General features: G+C 44.6%; 1 pseudogene across 1 annotated transcript; it reads left to right on the top strand.

The window, feature by feature from the left end:
* Positions 1 to 14761: 14761 nt before the first annotated feature.
* On the top strand, positions 14762 to 18172 carry LOC117089380 (annotated as a pseudogene). Its single transcript, XR_004439569.1, has 5 exons — positions 14762 to 14785; positions 14954 to 15147; positions 15423 to 15542; positions 16295 to 16372; positions 16841 to 18172. The product of XR_004439569.1 is annotated as a pulmonary surfactant-associated protein A-like (transcript).
* Positions 18173 to 20747: the final 2575 nt, after the last annotated feature.

The raw sequence follows: 20747 nt of genomic DNA, 5'->3' as shown, positions 1-20747 counted from the left end.
GATGATAGGCATTTTTTATGTGTCTGTTGGCTGCATAAATGTCTTCTTTTGAAAAGTGTCTGTTCATATCCTTTGCCCACTTTTTGATGGGGTTGTTTGATTTTTTTTTTTCTTGTAAACTTGTTTAAGTTCTTTGTTGATTCTGGATACCAGCCCTTTGTCAGCTGGGTAGATTGCAAAAATTTTCTCCCATTCTGTAGGTTGCCTGTTTGCTCTGATGATAGTTTCTTTTGCCATGCAGAAGCTTTTTAATTTAATTAGATCCCATTTGTCTATTTTGGTTTTTGTTGCCATTGCTTTTGGTGTTTTAGTCATGAAGTCTTTGTCCGTGCCTATGTCCTGAATGGTATTGCCTAGGATTTCTCCTAGGGTTGTTATAGTGTTAAATCTTACATTAAGCCTTTAATCCATCTGAGTTAATTTTTGTATATGGTGTAAGGAAGGGATCCAGTTTCAGCTTTCTACACATGGCTAGCCAGTTTTCCCAGCACCATGTATTAAATAGGGAATCCTTTCTCCATTGCCTGTTTTTGTCAGGTTTGTCAAAGATCAGACAGTTGTAGATGTGTGGTGTTATTTCTGAGGTCGTTGTTCTGCTCCATTGGTCTATATCCCTGTTTTGGTACCAGCACCATGCTGTTTTGGTTACTGTAGCCTTGTTGTGTAGTTTGAAGTCAGGTAGCCTGATGCCTCCAGCTTTGTTCTTTTTGCTTAGGATTGTCTTGGCAATGTGGGCTCTTTTTTGATTCCGTATGAACTTAAAGTAGTTTTCTCCAATTCTGTGAAGAAAGTCATTGATAACTTGATGGGGATGGCATTGAATCTATAAATTACCTTGGGCAGTATGGACATTTTCACAATATAAATTCTTCCTATCCATGAGCATGGAATAGTCTTCCATTTGTTTGTGTCCTCTTTTATTTCACTGAACCGTGGTTTGTAGTTCTCCTTGAAGAGGTCATTCACATCCCCTGTAAATTGAATTCCTAGGTATTTTATTCTCTTTGTAGTAATTGTGAATAGGAATTCACTCATGATTTGGCTCTCTGTTTGTCTGTTATTGATGTCTAAGAATGGTTATGGTTTTTGCACATTGATTTTGTATCCCGAGACTTTGCTGAAGTTGCTTATCAGCTTAAGGAGATTTTGGGCTGAGACAATGGGGTTTTCTAAATATAAAATCATGTTATGTGCAAACAGGGATGATTTGACTTCCTCTTTTCCTAATTGAATACCCTTTATTATCTTTCTCTTGCCTGATTGCCCTGGCCAGAACTTCCAACACTATGTTGAATAGGAGTGGTGGGAGAGGACATCCCTGTCTTGTGCCAGTTTTCAAAGGGAATGCTTCCAGTTTTTGCCCATTCAGTATGATATTGGCTGTGGGTTTGTCATTAATAGCTCTTATTATTTTGAGACACATTCCATCAATACCTAATTTATTGAGAGTTTTTAACTTGAAGGCTGTTGAATTTTGTCGAAGGCTTTTTCTGCATCTATTGCGACAATCATGTGGTTTTTGTCATTAGTTCTATTTGTGATGAATTATGTTTATTGATTTTTGTATGTTGAACCAGCCTTGCATCCCAGGGATGAAGCCAACTTGATCATGATGGATAAGCTTTTTTATGTGCTGCTGGATTTGGTTTGCCAGTATTTTATTGAGGATTTTCACATTGATGTTCATCACGGATATTGGTCTAAAATTCTCTTTTTTTATTGTGTCTCTGCCAGGCTTTGGTATCAGGATGATGCTGGCCTCATAAAATGAGTTAGGGAGGATTCCCTCTTTTTCTATTGATTGGATAGTTTCAGAAAGAACGGTATCAGCTCCTCTTTGTACCTCTGGTAGAATTCGGCTGTGAATCTGTCTGGTCTTGGACTTTTTTTGGTTGGTAGGCTATTAATTATTGCCTCAATTTCAGAACTTGTTACTGGTCTATTCAGGGGTTCAACTTCTTCCTGGTTTAGTCTTGGGAAGGGTGTATGTGTCCAGGAATTTATCCATTTCTTCTAGATTTTCTAGCTTATTTGCGTAGAGGTGTTTATAGTATTTTCTGATGGTAGTTTGTATTTCTGTGGGATCGGTGGTGATATCCCCTTGATCATTTTTTATTGCATCTATTTGATTCTTTTCTCGTTTCTTCTTTATTAGTCTTGCTAGTAGTCTATATATTTTGTTGATCTTTTCAAAAAACAGTTCCTGGATTCATTGATTTTTTGAAGGTTTTTGTGTCTCTATCTCCTTCAGTTCTGCTCTGATCTTAGTTATTTCTTGCCTTCTGCTAGCTTTTGAATTTGTTTGCTTTTGCTTCTCCAGTTCTTTTAATTGTGATGTTAGGGTGTCAATTTTAGATCTTTCCTGCTTTCTCTTGTGGGCATTTAGTGCTATAAATTTCCCTCCACACACTGCTTTAAATGTGTCCCAGAGATTCTGGTTCATTGGGTCTTTGTTCTCATTGGTTTCAAAGAATATCTTTATTTCTGCCCTCATTTCATTATTTACCCAGTAGTCATTCAGGAGCAGGTTGTTCGGTTTCCATGTAGTTTTGTGGTTTTGAGTGAGTTTATTAATCCTGAGTTCTAATTTGATTGCACTGTGGTCTGAGAGACAGTTTGTTGTGATTTCTGTTCTTTTACATTTGCTGAGGAGTGCTTTACTTCCAACTATGTGATCAATTTTGGAATAAGTGTGATGTGCTGAGAACAACGTATACCCTCTTGATTTGGGGTGGAGAGTTCTGTAGATGTCTATTAGGTCTACTTGGTGTAGAGCTGAGTTCAAGTCCTGGATATCCTTGTGAACCTTCTGTCTCATTGATCTGTCTAACATTGACAGTGGAGTGTTAAAGGCTCCCATTATCATTTTTGGGAGCCTAAGTCTCTTTTTAGGTCTTTCAGCACTTCCTTTATGAATCTGGGTGCTCCTTTATTGGGTGCATATATATTTAGAATAGTTAGCTCTTCTTGTTGAATTGATCCCTTTACCACTATGTAATGGCCTTCTTTGTCTCTTTTGATCTTTGTTGGTTTAAAGTCTGTTTTATCAGAGACTAGGTTTGCAACCCTTGCCTTTTTTTTGCTTTCCATTTGCTTGGTAGATCTTCCTCCATCCCTTGTTTTGAGTCTATGTGCATCTCTGCACATGAGATGGGTCTCCTGAATACAGCACACAGATGTGTCTTGACTCTTTACCCAAATTGACAGTCTGTGTCTTTTAATTGGGGCAGTTAGCCTGTTTACATTTAAGATTAATATTGTTATTCGTGAATTTGATCCTGTCATTATGATGTTAGCTGGTTATTTTGCCTGTTAGTTGATGCAGTTTCTTCCTAGCATTGATGGTCTTTACAATTTGGTATGCTTTTGCAGTGGCTGGTACCAGTTGTTCCTTTCCATGTTTAGTGCTTCCTTCAGGAGCTCTTGTAAGGCAGGCCTGGTGGTGACAAAATCTCTAAGCATTTATTTGTCTGCAAAGGATTTTATTTCTCCTTCACTTATGAAGTTTGGCTGGATATGAAATTCTGGGTTGGAAATTCTTTTCTTTAAGAATGTTGAATATTGGCCCCCACTCTCTTCTGGCTTGTAGGGTTTCTGCTGAGCAATCCACTGTTAGTCTGATGGGCTTCCCTTTATGGTAACCCGACCTTTCTCTCTGGCTGCCCTTAACATTTTTTCCTTCATTTCAACCTTGGTGAATCCAACAATTATGTGTCTTGGGGTTGCTCTTCTCGAGGAGTATCTTTGTGGTGTTCTCTGTATTTCCTGAATTTGACTGTTGGCCTGCCTTGTTAGGTTAGGGAAGTTCTCGCGGATAATATCCTGAAGAGTGTTTTCTAACTTGGTTCCATTCTCCTTGTCACTTTCTGGTATACTAATCAAATGTATATTTGGTCTTTTCACATAGTCCCATATTTCTTGGAGGCTTTGTTCACTTCTTTTCACTCTTTTTTCTCTAATCTTGTCGTCTCACTTCATTTCATTAATTTGATCTTCAATCACTGATACCCTTTCTTCCACTTGATCAAATTGGCTACTGAAGCTTGTGTATGAGTCATGTAGTTCTCATGCCATGGTTTTCAGCTCCGTCAGGTCATTTAAGGTCTTCTCTACACTGTTTATTCTAGTTAGCCATTCGCCTACTCTTTTTTCAAGGTTTTAGCTTTCTTGTGATGGGTTTGAACATCCTCCTTTAGTTCAGAGAAGTTTGCTATTACTGACTTTCTGAAGCCTACTTCTGTCAACTCATCGAAGTCATTCTTTGTCACGCTTTGTTCCATTGCTGGCAAGGAGCTGCGATCCTTTGGAAGAGAAGGGGTGCTCTGGTTTTTAGAATTTTCAGCTTTTCTGCTCTGTGGTTTTATCTACGTTTGGTCTTTGACGATAGTGACCTACAGATGGGGTTTTGGTGTGGATGTCCTTTTTGTTGATGTTGATGCTATTCCTTTCTGTTTGTTAGTTTTCCTTCTAACAGTCAGGTCCCTCAGCTGCAGGTCTGTTGGAATTTGCTGGAGGTCCACTCCAGACCCTGTTTGCCTGGGTTTCACCAGTGGAGGCTGCAGAACAGCAAATATTGCAGAACAGTAAATATTGCTGCCTGATCCTTCCTCTGGAAGCTTCATCTCAGAGGGGCACCTGGCTGTATGAGGTGTCGGTTGGCCCCTACTTGGAGGTGTCTCCAAGTTAGGCTACATGGTGGTCAGGGACCCACTTGAGGAAGAAGTCTGTCCATTCTCAGAGCTCAAATACCATGCTGGGAGAACCGCTGCTCTCTTCAGAGCTGTCAGACAGGGACATTTAAGTTTGCAGAAGTTTCTGCTGCCTTTTGTTCAGCTGTGTCCTGTACCCAGACAGAGGCAGGTAGTCCTCCTTGAACTGCGGTAGGCTCAACCCAGTTCAAACTTCCTGGCTGCTTTGTTTACCTACTCAAGCCTCAGCAATGGCAGACACCCTCCTGCAGCCAGGCCTGCCTCCTCGCAATTCAATCTGGGACTAGCAGTGAGCAAGGCTCCATGGGCGTGGGAACTGCTGAACCATGCATGGGCTATAATCTCCTGGTGTGCCATTTGCTAAGACCATTGGAAAAGTACAGTGTTTAGGAGGCAGTTTCCCAGTTTTCCCAGTACAGTCTGTCACAGCTTCCCCCAGCTAAGAAAGGGAAATCCCCCATCCCCTTGCACTTCCCCGGGTGAGGCAACGCCTCGCTCTGCTTTGGCTCGCCCTCCATGGACTGCACCCACTTTCCAACCAGTCCCAATGAGATGAACCAGGTACTCAGTTGGAAATGCAGAAATCACCCACCTTCTGTGTCAGTTATGCTGGGAGCTGCAGATTGGAGCTGTTCCTATTCAGCCATTTTGGAACCCCATCCAGAATATACTTTAATACTTTAATATTTTAAAGTATAAAAACCTCATAACCTGACAGATTTATGTACAAGAATGTTCACACCAGCATTATACATACTAAATTGAAACTGGAAATAATCACTGTCTGTCAACACCATAGTAAGGAACCAGTTGTCATATATTCAATCAGTAGAATATTGGTCAGCAATGAACACACTATTGCTATGTGCAACAACATAGATCAATCTCACACATACAATGGCGATCCAAAGTAGCCAGACTCCAAAATTCCCTAGTGTATGAGTATGTCCTTTATATAAATTTCAAGAACAGGGAAACTAATCAATGGCAACAGTGGTTAGAATAATGAGTTCCTACAGGGACGAGAGAGGGCATAGAAACTGACCACACAGGCCGGGCGCGGTGGCTCAAGCCTGTAATCCCAGCACTTTGGGAGGCCGAGACGGGCGGATCACGAGGTCAGGAGATTGAGACCATCCTGGCGAACACGGTGAAACCCCGTCTCTACTAAAAAATACAAAAAACTAGCCGGGCGACGTGGTGGGTGCCTGTAGTCCCAGCTACTCGGGAGGCTGAGGCAGGAGAATGGCATAAACCCGGGAGGCGGAGCTTGCAGTGAGCTGAGATCCGGCCACTGCACTCCAGCCTGGGCCACAGAGCCACACTCCGTCTCAAAAAAAAAAAAAAAAAAAGAAACTGACCACACAAGACCACACCACTCTGTGGTGCTGGCAAAGTTTACTTTTTGACTGGTTGGTAGTTTTATCAATTTTAATTTGTGACAACTCACTGTGATGTAAACTTCTCTCTTATCCTTTTTGTTTATTATGGTGCACAAGCTTTTCAAAAAAGTTAAAAAGATAGTGAAGAATACATTACCAAAATTAAAAACAAGCAACTCCCAAGAAAAGAGTATAGTTATAATTAGGTCTATATGTGTTCATCTGAAAAGATGCCTGAGGGATGTAACGGAAATTACTAATTGCAGAATTTGAATAGATGTCTGGATGTCTGAGGTGTGTAACACTAGTTGTAGAAAAGTATCTGCAGTATGATCTTATTTGTGCAAAGTAAGAGAGAGAGAGACTTTCTGAGCCTATTTCTTTGGAGCCAAACCCAAAATTAGTCGAAAGAAACTTTAAAAATCAGAGCAGAAATAAACAAAAAACAGACTAGAGATCAATAAAATAAAAAGTTGGGGAGGTTTTGGTTTGTTTGTTTGTTTGTTTGTTTGTTTTTGTATTTTTTCTAGGGAGAGCATCTTGCTCTGTCACCCAGGATGGAGTGCAGTGTCTGTGTCGTGGCTCACTGCAGCCTCCAGCTCATGAGCTCCAGAGATCCCTCATTCTTCTGAGCAGCTGAGAATACAGGCATGCGCCACCACACCCAGTTAAGATGTTTTTTTCTTTCCATTTTAAAAGATGTAGTATTTTTTTGTTGCCCAGAATGGTCTCAAACTCCTGGCCTCAAGTGATCCTCCTGCCTTGGCCTCAGTGTTAGGATTACAGACATGAGCCATTATACCTGGCTGAAACATTGGTATTGTGAACAAAACAAAATTGACAAACCATTAGCTAGACTAACTAAAAAATAAGAGAGAAGACTGAGATAAGTAAAAAAGAGAAACAAAAAAAGGAGACTTACAATTGATACCACAGAAATACAAACAATCATTAAACATTATTATTAACAACTTATGTCAACAAATGGGAAAATCTAGGGGAAATGAATGAATTCCTGGACACATACAACCTACCAAGACTGAACCAGGAAGAAATAGAAAGCCTGAACATACCGATTACTAGTAACAATATTGAATCAATAATAAAAAGTCTACCATCAAAGAAAAGTCCATGATTGGATGCCTTCATTGCTGAATTCTGCCAAAGTTTTAAAGAACAAAAAGACCAATTCTTTTCAAGCTATTCCAAAAAATTGAAGAGGGGGAAATTCTTCCAATCGCATTTTATGGAGCCAGCATTATCCTGATATCCTGACAGCAAAACCAGACATAAACACAACAACAACAACAAGAACAGTACAGGCTAATATCTCTGATGAACAGAGAAACAAAAATCCTCAGCAAAATACTAGCAAACAGAATCCGGCAGCACATCCAAAATATAATCACCATGATCAAATGGGATTCATCTCAGGGATGCAAGGATGGTTCAACATATATAAATCAATAAGTGTGATACATTACATCACTGGAATGAAGAAGAAAACATATGATCATCTCAATAGATGCAAAAAAAAATTTGACAAAGTTTAACATCCCTTCATCATAAAAATGCTCAGCAAATTAGGTGTACAAATCAAGTACCTCAACACAGTGAAGGTCATATACAAAAAATCCACAGCCACCATCATACTGAATGGAGAAAATTAGAAAGCTTTTCCGCTAATAATTTGAGCATGACAAGGATGCCCAGTTTCACCAGTCTTTTTTTGTTGTTGTTGTTGTTGAGATGGAGTCTCTCTCTGTATCCCAGGCTGGAGTGCAGTGGCGTGGTCTCAGCTCACTGCAACCTCCGCCTCCCGTGTTCAAGTGATTCTCCTGCCTCAGCCTCCCAAGTACTGGGATTACAGGCACCCACCACCATGCCTGGCTAATTTTTTTGTATTTTTAGTAGAGATGGGGTTTCACCATGTTGGCCAAGCTGGTCTCCAACTCCTGACCTCAGGTGATCTCCCCGCCTTGGCCTCCCAAAGTGCTGGGATTACAGGCATGAGCCACTGCACCCAGCCCACTACTTTTATTCAAGATAGTTAAGGAAGTCCCTAGCCAGAGTAATTAATCATGAAAGGAAATAAAAGGCATCCAAACTTGAAAGGAAAGGAAGAAATCAAATTGTCCCTATTTGTAGACAACATGATCTTAAAAAGACAAAATCCTAAAGACTTCATAAAAACACTCTTAGAACTGATAAACGAATCCAGTAAAATTGCAGTATACAAAATCAACATATAAAAGTCAACAGCATTTGTATACATCAAGAAGAACTATGTGAGAAAGAAATCAAGAAATCAGTCCCATTTGCAATGGCTACAAAGTATAAAATACCCAGGAATAAATGTAGCCAGGGAGTGAAAGATCTCTACTATGGCAGCTATACAACACTGAAGAAAAAACTGAAGAGGATACAAAAAAGTGAAAAGACATCTCATGTTCATGGATTGGAAGAATCAGTATTGTTAAAATGACCATACTACCCAAAGTGATCTACAGATTTAATGCCATGCCTATTAAAATACTAATGACATTTTTCACAGAATGAGAATGAACAATCATAAAATTTGTATGGAACCACAAAAAGGCACCAAACAGTCAAAGCAACCTTAAGCAAAAAGCGAAAAGCTGGAGGCATCACATTATCTGACTTCAAAATGTACTATAAATCTGTGATAACCAAAACCGCATAGTACCGGTATAAACACATAGGTCAATGGAACACAACAGAGAACACAGAAATAAATTTGCATATTTATAGTCAACTGATTTTTGACAAAGGCATCAAGAACATACACTGGGGGAACAGTCTGTTCAATAAAAGATGTTGGGGAAATTGGATATTCATATGCAGAAGAATGCAACTGGACTCCTATCTCTCACACATACAAAAAATCAACACAAAATAGACTAAAGAGTTAATGTAAGTCCTGAAACTATGAAACTACTAGAAAGAAACACAGGAGAAGTGCCTCAGGACACTGGTTTGGATGAAGATTTTATCAAAGACCTCAAAAGCACAGGCAACAAAAGCAAAAATAAACAAATAGGATTATATCAAACTAAAAAGTATCTGCAGAGAAAACAAACAATCAACAGTTTGAAGAGAAAACCTGCAGTACTGGAGAAAATATTTGTGACTATTCATCCAATAAGGAATTAATATCCTGTATATACAAGGAACTCAAACAAGTCCACAGCAAAAAAAGAAAAAAAAAATCCAAACTATACAGTTTAAAAATTGGCAAATGATCTGAACAGACACATCTCGAAAGAAGACATACAAATTGTCAACAAGTATATTAAAAATGCTTGGCCAGGCACAGTGGCTCTTGCCTGTAATCCCAGTAATTTGAGAGGCTGAAGTGGGAAGATGGATTGAACCCAGGAGTTTGAGACCAACCTGGGCAACATAGTGAGGGTTCATGATTACGAAAACAAAAAATTATCCAGGCGTGGTGGTGTATGCCTAAAGTGTCAGCTACTCAGGAGGCTGTGGTGGGAAGATTGCTTGAGTCCAGGAGGTGAAGGCTGCAGTAAGCTGAGATTGTGCCACTGCACTCTGTCCTGGGTGACAGAGCAAGATGCTAAAAATAAGAACTCTCAATATTACTACTCCTAAGGAAAATGTCAATCAAACCACAATGAGATATCTCACCCCAGGCAGACTGGTTCTTATTAATAAGACAATAACTAATAAATACTGGCAAGGATGCAGGGAAAAGTGGACTCTTATACACTGTGGGTGGAAATGTAAAGTAGTGCAGTCATTATGGAAAACAGAGTGGAGATTCCTCCAAAAAACAAAACACGAACAACCATATGATCTAACAATCCCACTGCTCAGTATTCAAAGGAATATATTCAAAGGAAAGGAACTCAGTGTGTTGAAGAAATATCTGCACTCCCGTGTTTATTCACAATAGCCAAATGTGGCATCAAATTAAGTGTCTACCAATGGATGGCTGGATAAAGAAAATGTGATAACTATACACAATGAAATACTGTCCGGCCCTAAGAAAGAATGAAATCCTGTCATTCATGGCAACATGGATGAGCCATTATGTTAAGTGAAATAAAGCCAGGAAGAGAAAGTTAAACATAACATCTTCTCACACATACGTGGAAGCTAAAAATAAAGTTAATATCACAGAAATAAACAGTAGCATACTAGAGGCTGGGAAGACTAGGAGAATGGAGGATGGGGAGAGGTTGGTCAATGGATAAGAGATCACAGGTAGACAAAAGCAATGAGTTCTAGCCTTCTAGAGCACTGGAGGGTGACCACAGTCAACAGTAACTCATTATATACATTCAAAGAGGTGAGAGAGAAGATTGTGAATGTTCTCGTCACTAAATATTGATACATTTTTGGGGTGATAGGTATGCAACTTACCCTGATTTGATCATTGATTATTGCATATATGTATCAAAAAAGCTCACTATATCCCATGTATATACAAAATTATGTGTCCATTAAAAATAAGAAATTTTTTAAAGTTAAAAAGAGAGTAAAGAATAAATCACCCAAATTAAAAACAAACAAAACCCAAGAAAAGACTATAGTTACAATTATATCCGTATGTGTCAATCTGAAAAGATGGCTGGGGTATGTAAGAGAAAACATTTATTGTAGAAGAGTATCTACAGTATGGTCTTATTGATGCAAAGTAAGTGTGTGTGTGTGTGTGTGTGTGTGTGTGTGTGTGCATGCGCGCGCGCATGCACGTGTGTTTTCCCAAGACTATTTCATTGGAGATAGTTGCTGCCATCTGCCAATTTAAATTCCTTCAAGGTGCAGAATGGGAAAAGCTGTCTCCCTCCGCTCAAAGCCTCAATAAAGCAAGATGTGTTTCTCTGGGGTTTGGAAGACTCAAAATGCTCAGGGTAGAGAGGTGAGAGAGCTGTGTTGATGAAAATTAAAATATGTCATTTCTAGGTAATAGAAAGATTTATTGTGTTATTCTTTTAAAGAACGCAGTGACATTTATTAGATGTGCCAATGTAATATAGATATGTGTGTAAATATACAGCACACAATATATGTGTGTACATATATATATATATATTATATATATATAAAATACATACACACATATTTGCTTAGTTTGCTGGCTGCATCAAGGAAGAGAAGTGTCAACTTCCATTCCCTTAATGTGGCTGAGCTGCCCCTTAGATTCTGACAGTAGAAGTGATCTTGAAATATATCCATAATTAGTAAATCAATTTATGCATCTCTTTGTCTCCAGGTGCAGGTAGAATAAGCACATCCCTCTGACTCTGGGAAGGTTCTAGCAGAGGATTGAGCTGGAAAGAGGATTTCCGGGTAATTTTGGCAATCCACGCAATGCCTGTCAGCCTCAGTTGACTGAGGCATGGAATGGGGATTTACTCTCTGTATGCCTCATAGAGTGCTGCGATGACTCCAGCAGCGACAGGCAGCTTCTTCCCAGTGCTAGCACCCAGTGCAGCTGGAGAAAGGGGAAGGAAAGGGTCCCTTGAGCACTAAGATAGAAGCCTCGAATCTGCAGAGACGCCTGTGGGCTGTCCTTAGGGCGGTGCATGCCTCCCACTCTGCGCCCCTCAGTCTTATTTTGCCCACTTGGGAAAGCGTCATCTTCCTTGTTTCAGTCACACTGGGTGAGGAGAGAGTCCTGCCACAGGGAGTGGGACTCAGAGTGCAGTGAGACTGTGGACTCTAAGGTGGCTTTGCGTGGGCACCCAGGGCCTGGCAGTGTGAAGAGGATGTCCCTGCAGAGGGAGGTGGCCCAGCATGGGGGATGAAGCCCGAGGAGAGTGAGAAGGGCACTGAAGGAGAGCGGACCGGCGGGGGCCGTGGGGCCTGAGCAGGGGTAGGAGGCTGTGGTCGCGGCTGAGTGGCCTGGCATGGGCACTTGGAACTCAGCAGGGACTGGAGCAATTCTTAGGGCTAAGAGTGACAAGCTTGTGCTTCTTAACGACATTCTTTAGGTTTGCTGGTGCCATGTGCTGGTAAACTGTAGCTGTTTCTACATCAAACACGCATGGGCCCCACTGCAGCCCGCAGGCGAGTACTCGGCACCCCCTGGCGGCCGGTGGTAGCCCTCACGTAGGAGTCCACATTGCTACAAAGTAATCAATGGGCGACAAAGACAGTGTGATGAGGAATGGGATCTTTACAATAGTCCCAAAGTGTGTCCTCACAACATAGTCACTGATTAAAACCAGAAAAATAATGTAGTCATGGTAGCGAAGCGTGACACCCACCACTTTATTCAATGATCAATGTGAACATCATTATTCTTGGGGCAAACTAAAGTCCCATGGCCCTGGCAGAATGGGAGAGGAGCACAGCAGGTGTCTATGGTATTTCTGCCGAAGTTACAGAACCTGAATCTAATCGTGAGACAATACTTCAGGAAAAAACAAAGTGAGAGGCATTCTACACAGTAACTCTCCTGTGATCTTCACACTGTGTTCAGGTCATGAAGGTGAAGGGAAGACAGAGGGACTTTGTGGGTTTCAGGACACTGGAGAAGCATGACAACTGAATAAGGCACATGACTCAGAAACGGATCCTTTGCTATAAAGGACACTACTGGGGCGTTGGGTACATTTTGCATAGGGCCTGAAGGCTATGTGGAGTTATTGTATCAGTGTTAATTTCTTGATTATGGTTATAAGGTGAAAATGCCTTTGCATGAAAAACACACTAAAGTATTGGGGTGTTGGCATTTCATGTTGACAACCTACTCTCAAAGTTTCAGGAAAAAAAGTCGTACTATACTGGCAATTTTTCTGTAATCTTGATGTTGTTTCAGAATAATAAAATGAAAAATGAAACTGACCAAGTCCACCTGGTTAATAAGTGACAGCTGTGGGTCAAAACTCAGGTGTGCCTTTCCCCTAAAGCTATGCCCTGCCCTGCAAACCACAAGGCCCTGCACATCCGAGTTGGCCTCTGTCCCTGCTCATCACCTACAAAACAGCCCTGCCTCTCTGCAGCTGAGTTGCTGGAGCTGCGCCCCACCTGCCCCCACCCTACACTGGCCTGACTCCCCCATTCCACACCTGGCCCAGCACTTACCACATAGTGTGGCAGGCAACACTGGGGCAGCTGAAAGACCCTGTGCTACAAATTGGCACTGCCCAGCTTTCTGCTCCTGGGAGTGGGGTCCATTGCTGAGCTTCTGCTCCCTGGAAGAGCTCCAGACTCCTCAAGGGTTTGAGATTTTTCAAACCAATTCCAAATAAGCCAGGGGAAGTTTTCCTGTCTTGGTTTCCATCATTACCACCTCCACAGTTGGAGATTCCCTCCTAATCCAGATGCTTGAACCAGGACCTCACCAACTAGGACTTCATGTATCACTGGGACACTTAGCATAATCATCATTGCAGGTTGCCAGACATCACCCAAAGTGATGTTCTACCAAAGACAGAAACTGCAGCTCTCCCGTGACCTTCCAGGTGCTGCCCTGACTCCTCCAGCTGAACCTGCTAGGGCAGACGGAAGTGGAACATGCAGCATATTTGCCTGCCACTCTGTCCATGTGCCCACCAACTTGGCTGCAGGCTCCAGTGACAGCAGCTGGGGGGCCTGGGGCTCAGAGCTGAGCAAGGTTACAGGGCAGATAGGTTGGCCTGGATCAACCTGACCACCCTCAGCTGGAGGAGTGACTTCTTCATTGTCTAACACTAAACCAGGAAGCAAGTGGATCTCCCTGAGTGCAGGGTGGGTGACCTTAACCAGTGGGGGCATTTCTCTTCTTACAGACCTCGTGTTTTTCTTTACCAGGTTCTGCGCTCCCCTCAAGGGTCCTAAGTGTTCCTCCAACCTGAGTGTTCTGCAGGGAAACATGCTGTGTAAACACCATGCCTATTTCCTACTTGGAGCACAGGTTTTGTAGTAGAGCTCTCAGGGGTGTGGAAGAAGCCTGGCAGCCCACACCCTATAAATGCTGTTGTCCACCTTTATGCTCTGACTTGGAGGCAGAGACCCAAGCAGCTGGAGGCTCTGTGTGTGGGTGAGTTTAGCCCCATCTCCTGCGTGTTCTCCAGCTTGAGGATCGCAGACAGAGAGGACCAGCCCAGCAGCCATAGGCCTGACCAAGGCCCAGGCTGGGAAGGAGGGCGACTCCCTGTTGTCCACTGAGAGGTGTTTCACAGCATGGTCAACATGGATGACCTGCAAAGGCCCTCATGCTTTGATATCTTCCTTGGCCAGGTCCATCCCTACCAGGGGCTCAGCAGGGCCTAAGCCGGGGGAGTGGGAGAACAGACCCCAAGGAGAAGGAAGACCTAATTACTGACTGTGAGAGGGTCATCACCCCCTTGATCATCACCTTGAGGGGCCTAGGTTGTGTTCATCTCTTTTCATTCTCAGGTTGCTGATTTCTTAGAGCCTGAAAAGAAGGTAACTGCACATATGAGGGACAGATGGAGTGAGTCAGTGAGTGGGTGACCTCATCCTTGCTCCTAACAGCCTGGGAGGGACAGGGCAGCTTTTCTGTAGAGCATGGAAGATTCGGCTGAAGTCAGAGAGGTGAAACCAGTTTCCCAGGGTAACAGTGAGGCACTGACAGAAAGGAGACTACAGTGGAGCCTAGGTCCCCGGGCTCCCCAGAGCTCCTTACTCTTCCTCCTCCTCAGCAGTCTGGAGACCCCACACCTCCAGCTGGGGGCCTGAAGCGGGAGACCACGCCAGGTGCCAGATGATGCTGGGAATTTTCCTGGGTGCTTCGGGTCTTCCCAGCACTCTGGTCTCGCCTGCCCTGCCTCTCGGGCTCTGCTCAGCTTCCTGAGTCCTGACAGAGCACAGTGAGGGAGATGTTGGCAGAGGTGGCAGATGGGCTCACGGGCATTTCTCCTGCAGGAGCAGCAGCTGGAGCCGGAGCCATGTGGCTGTGCCCTCTGGCCCTCACTCTCACCTTGATGGCAGCCTCTGGCGCTGCGTGTGAAGTGAAGGACGTTTGTGTTGGAAGCCCTGGTATCCCTGGCACTCCTGGATCCCATGGCCTGCCAGGCAGGGATGGAGAGATGGTGTCAAAGGAGACCCTGGCCCTCCAGGTACTGTGCTGGAGACCCCACCCTCTGCTGAGGGACACAGACCCCTTTCCAGAAGGCCCGTCTGTCTAGGCCCCTAGGCTGTGGGCCATAGTGAGCTGGGTGGGACCTGGTGGGCTCCTGGGGCCCTTAGGATGGCGCATCCTGGAGAGTCTGTCCTCATAGTGCCCACGGAGTGATAACTGGGACAGCCCCAGTGATAATGAGGGTCGAGTCTCACTAGCTCCAACCAGTTGTGGGTGACGGATCCCACACATCCATGTCTCTTTTCTCTGCAGGCCCCATGGGTCCGCCTGGAGATATGCCATGTCCTCCTGGGAATGATGGGCTGCCTGGAGCCCCTGGTATCCCTGGACAGCGTGGAGAAAAGGGGAAGCCTGGGGAGAGGGGCCCTCCAGGTGAGCAGGGTGGGGCAGGTGGGCAGTGGGAACACGGGCACAGCAACCCTGAAGTCCGTTACACAGGGCTGATGGGGATCAGAGAAACCCTGCAGGTTCCCCAAGGGCATTTGGCTCAACCTAAGTAAGAGAATGTGAACTTGAGGGAGAAAGCCAAGTGTCTGGGGAGTGTGGTCACAATTCAGGGAAGGGCAGGTGTAGGAAGTCCTCCATGCCTCATGACCGCCGATGGGGAGACACGGAGTCAGATGTGGGATGAGGTACGGCGCTGGGAGGCGGGGGAGGTGCGTCCTGGGACGCAGCGCTGGGGGCAGTCTGAAGGGTGAATGCGGACCAGACATCCAGGCAGATGGTGTGATCAGGAGCCCACAGGCACACGGGAATTTGAAGCTCAGAGCGGTAAGCAAGGCCATCAAGGCAGTGCAGAGAGCATCATGCTTGCCCTTGGTGGAGGGTGCGGGAGAGGGACTTGCCCCACAGAGGCGGGCAGACAGAGCCACTCGAGGGACAGAGCAGGAAAGAGGACAAGGGGTGGGGGTCTCAGCAGGGGCAAGGCTTCGCTAAAGAATAGGGGACCGTGGGTGTGGAGACACACTGGAGTCTTGTGGACCCTCTGAGCCTGGGGCCTGCGCGATGCCTCGCAGCAATGAAAGGGCAGAATTCCAGGACTGCAGATGGCAAAATGCCTGCGTGGCAGCAAGTGGGGGTCTTCACTGGCCTGCCCCTCCTTCTGTGTGGGGCGCTCTCCACAGGGCTTCCAGCTCATCTAGATGAGGAGCTCCAAGCCACACTCCACGACTTCAAACATCAAATCCTGCAGACAAGGGGAGGTAAGGGGACCCCCGGGCCTCACAGGGTAGGAGTTTCCCACAAATTCCCCTCATTCTCAGCAGCAGCTTCTAGAACATAGAGATGACAAACAGGCACGCACATGTCAGGTCTTGGGGAAAGGAATGATGCTTGCTTTTCTGATGTCTTTGAATGGCCCAGAGGAGACAGAACCCGACACACTTCACTCCCCATTTCATAGGAAAGCAAGTTCTCCGCCTGTCTTGCTTTTCACTGAATCCCAGGAAATGGCACCACTTCTGGCAATAAGTAATTGTTACTTAGATGAATGAATAAATGGAGGAGAGTCTAAAAGTGAATTTAGAAAACTGCAATTGGAAGAGGAAGAGAAGACACAGAGAGGCAGAGATGGAGAGGCTGGGGAAAGTCTGGTGGCAGAGAGTCCATGTGAGGGAGGTGGCTTAGAGACAAAGCAGTCAGTGGTCTGACCCAGACTCCTCTGCTCCCAGCCCTCAGTCTACAGGGCTCCACACTGGCAGTAGGAGAGAAGGTCTTCTCCACCAATGGACAGTCCGTCACTTTTGATGCCATTCAGGAGGCATGCGCCAGAGCAGGCGGCCGCATTGCTGTCCCGAGGAGTCCAGAGGAAAACGAGGCCGTTGCAACCTTCGTGAAGAAGTACAACACGTATGCCTATGTGGGCCTGACTGAGGGTCCAAGCCCTGGAGACTTCCGCTACTCAGACGGGACCCCTGTAAACTACACCAACTGGTACCCAGGGGAGCCCGCGGGTCGGGGAACAGAGCAGTGTGTGGAGATGTACACAGACGGGCGGTGGAATGACAGGACCTGCCTGTACAACCGACTGACAATCTGTGAGTTCTAAGAAGCATTTATGCCACGGGACAGGGAGGATCCTGTCTGGCCTTTGGTTTCCATCCCCAGGATCCTCTTGGTCTGTGAGATGCTGGAACTCCCTTTCAACAGAATTCACTTGTGGCTATTAGGGCTGAAGGCATCCTTAACCACTTTATTCCCCTGATGGGCCCTGACTGTTCCCCCAAATCACTAGCCAGCTTTGATGCTCCCCTTGCAAACCCTCCCAGCACTGCACCCCAGGCAGCCACTCCTAGCCTTGGCCTTCGGCATGAGATGGAGCCCTCCTTATTCCCCATCTGGTCCAGTTCCTTCACTTACAGTTGGCAGCAGTGAGGTTTTGGGGTAGAAGGACCCTCTGAAGTCACACAGAGTGCCTGCCTCCTGATGCCCTTAGCTCTCCCTCTGCAGCCCACTGCCTGCCCAGTGCCATCAGGATGTGCAGTCCTGGCCAAGCACAATGGCAGAAAGAGGTGGACTTCAGGGAAACCCTATGAGGAGCCAAGGCCGCAGTGGAGATTCTCTGGCACTCTGAGGTCTCCAGGGCAGGCCTGGTCAGGTTCTCCAGGTGGTCAGAGGGCCCATTGGTGCCCCAGAACAGTGGTGTCCAAGCCAACCCCATGACCGACATGTACGATTTACTCCTTTGAGTCTTTGGATGCCAACTCAGCCCCCTGACCTGAAGACAGCCGGGCTAGGCCTCTAGGGTAGAGCCCCCCACTGCAGACGTGATCCAAGTAACTTTCCGCTGATGAACGACTCTGCAGCCCACTTCAGACCTCGGTGGGCATTCATACCACCCCCCATACCACTGGCTCCACTTTCCCCTTTTATTAATCCATTCACCCAGATAATCATTAAAATTAATGTGTGCCAGGTCTTAGGGTGTGTCTTGGGGTAGGCAGGGTACCCAGTGACTCTTGGGGATATTTATTCTCTGTGAGTCTATGTCTTCATCTGTGAAATGGGGATAAAATACTTGTTGCTGTCACAATTATTACCGTCTCTCCAGCTAGCAAAATTACTACGAGAGCTGTTACTACACACAGAGGCTATTGACCGAGCACATACCACGTGCCACACACCTTGAGAAGCAATTCTAATACAGCTTATTAGGTGGTATTCAATCTTCACACAATATTACGGGACCAGTATTGTTTACTCCATTTTCTATAAGGGCACTGAAGCTTGGAGGAGTTAAATGTTTTGAGTAAATGTTTTGAGTTAAATGTTTTGAGAGAGCAAGTGGCAGAGGCTGGACCCAAACCCATTTTCCTGCACCTGAAGCTCATGCTCCCAGCCACTCCACTCCTGAGCTGAATAAAGATGATTGAAGCATAATAAATCATGAATGTGTTCACATGAGTTTCCATGGCTTTGGTTCCAAGAAACATCACATTTCTATATTTTTGTAAATCAAATGAACTCTGGTTCTGAGCCCCCACTTTCCTCAAGATTGGAAATTTCAATCTCAGGCTGTGCTTTCTTTGTTTGATGGGAGGGGCGACCTGCTCTCCTCTCTATGATGCTGCAGGGGGATGGGGAGCTACAGACACCATTCAGAAGAACATACGGGCATCATGAATCCACATGGTCCATTTGTTGGTGGGAATACCATGCCTTCTATCCTCCATGCAGCCACCTGAATGATTTCTGCAGCCCAGCAGTGATGGTGGCACTCAGGGCTCAGTCCCAGGCCTCAGTGAGCCATCCTAGTCTCATGTCGGCTTGGAATGGGACCACTATCCCATGACCCAGGGCTGTGCAGGAATGAGACAATATCCCCAATTGCTTGAGGAGGCAGCCACATATGTGTCCCACCTCCAGAAAGGCTCCCACTCCTCCCACCCTCACATCTGAGAACGCTCTCTCTCATGGATTTACTGCTTTTCTTGGGCAGAGAGAAGCTCTGGGTCAAAACCCACAAAATCAGATGAGAAATAGGGGAACAATTTATGATTCTTTGCTGAATGATAATTTTTAATCCGGTCACCATTCCACATGTGCTTGGGACCCAGCACAGAAATTATTGAGCCTTCCCCTAAATTAAGAGAAAACCAAGGAGAAGCATGTACAAATGTTCCTCGACTTATAAGGTGGTTAGGTCCTGATAAACACACTGCAAAATGATATTTTAAATGGAAAATGCATTTAATACATCTAACCTACCAAACATCATAGCTGAGCCTAGACTACTTTAACCATGTCCAGAACCCTATGTTAGCCTGCAGTTGGGCAAAATTATCTAACACAAGCTCTATTTTATAATAGGGTACTGACTATCTCATGGAATTTATTGACTACTATACGGGAAGTGAATGAATGGTTGTATGTGTACTTGAAGTGTGGCTTCTCCTGAATTCACATCGCTTTTGGACCAATGTAAAGTCCATAAGTCCATAAATTATAAGTCAAACCACCATGAGTCCAGGACCGTGTGTATTCCCAACTTTATAAGTAAATACGCCAAGCCAATGAAAATTGATGTCTTCTTATTTCTTGTTAGGATTATTTTTACTTTCTTTATGCTTTTATTTGCTATTGTTACTATTTTATCATATTTTAAATTAATTATTGCTCGTTTATGAGAAAAACTCTTGATTTAGTTTTTATTCATCTTATACCCAACCATCTTTTTGGATTCTCATTTTTTTCCTAATATTAATACTTCTAAGATAATTGATTCTTTTTTGTTTGTTTGTTTTTATTTTTGAGACAGAGTCTCTCTTTGTTGCCCAGGCTGGAGTGCAGTGGCACAATCTTGGCTCACTGCAACCTCTGCTTCTCAGGTTCAAGTGATTCTCCTGCCTCAGCCTCCCAAGTAGCTGGGATTACAGGCGTGTGCCACCATGACTGGCTAATTTTTGTATTTTTAGCAGAGACAGGGTTTCACCATGTTGGCCTGGCTTGTCTTGAACTCCTGACCTTAAGTGATCCTCCCGCCTCGGCCTCCCCAAGTGTGGGAATTACAGGCATAAGTCACCTTGCCCAGCCAATGATTCTTTTATATTTTATAGACAAATAGTTACATTTATAAAGGATGGAAATTTGATCTGTCCTTTTATGACATTTATATTTTTTCCATCTCATTTCTTAGCTCCACCACAGGAGCTCAGCTAAGTGGGGAGTAGAAGGGACTGAGCGGGGCACTCCTTCCCTCCTCCCATCTTGGACCTGGCATGTGAACGCACACTGACCTTCTCTGGTTCACTCTCTCTCTTCTGCCATGAAGCCTACAATGAACCATGGTGAGGCAGGAGGGTTATGGAGGGCTCCAGGGACAAAGCCTTTGGGAACACAGTAAGGTTTTCTTTTTGTTTTTCATGAGAGACACAGGAAACTGTAAAGGAATACTTGAATTTGGGCCTGACCTTGTCGTATTTTTCTCATAGAAAGATCATTCTGGCTGATACACCAAAGATGTGCCTGAGATCTGCAGGAGTAGATGCTGAGGGACTTCCCTGAACAGCTGTAATTATGTAATAGTCCGGGTAAGATTTTTTTTTCTTAGTTAGAAGCCTACAGAACCAAAGAATGAGT

Source organism: Trachypithecus francoisi, unplaced genomic scaffold, assembly GCF_009764315.1.
Source record: "Trachypithecus francoisi isolate TF-2019V2 unplaced genomic scaffold, Tfra_2.0 Contig00830, whole genome shotgun sequence".
NCBI classification, from domain to species: domain Eukaryota; kingdom Metazoa; phylum Chordata; class Mammalia; order Primates; family Cercopithecidae; genus Trachypithecus; species Trachypithecus francoisi.
Note: the sequence above shows the minus strand (reverse complement) of the source record. Positions and strands in the feature narration are given on the sequence as shown.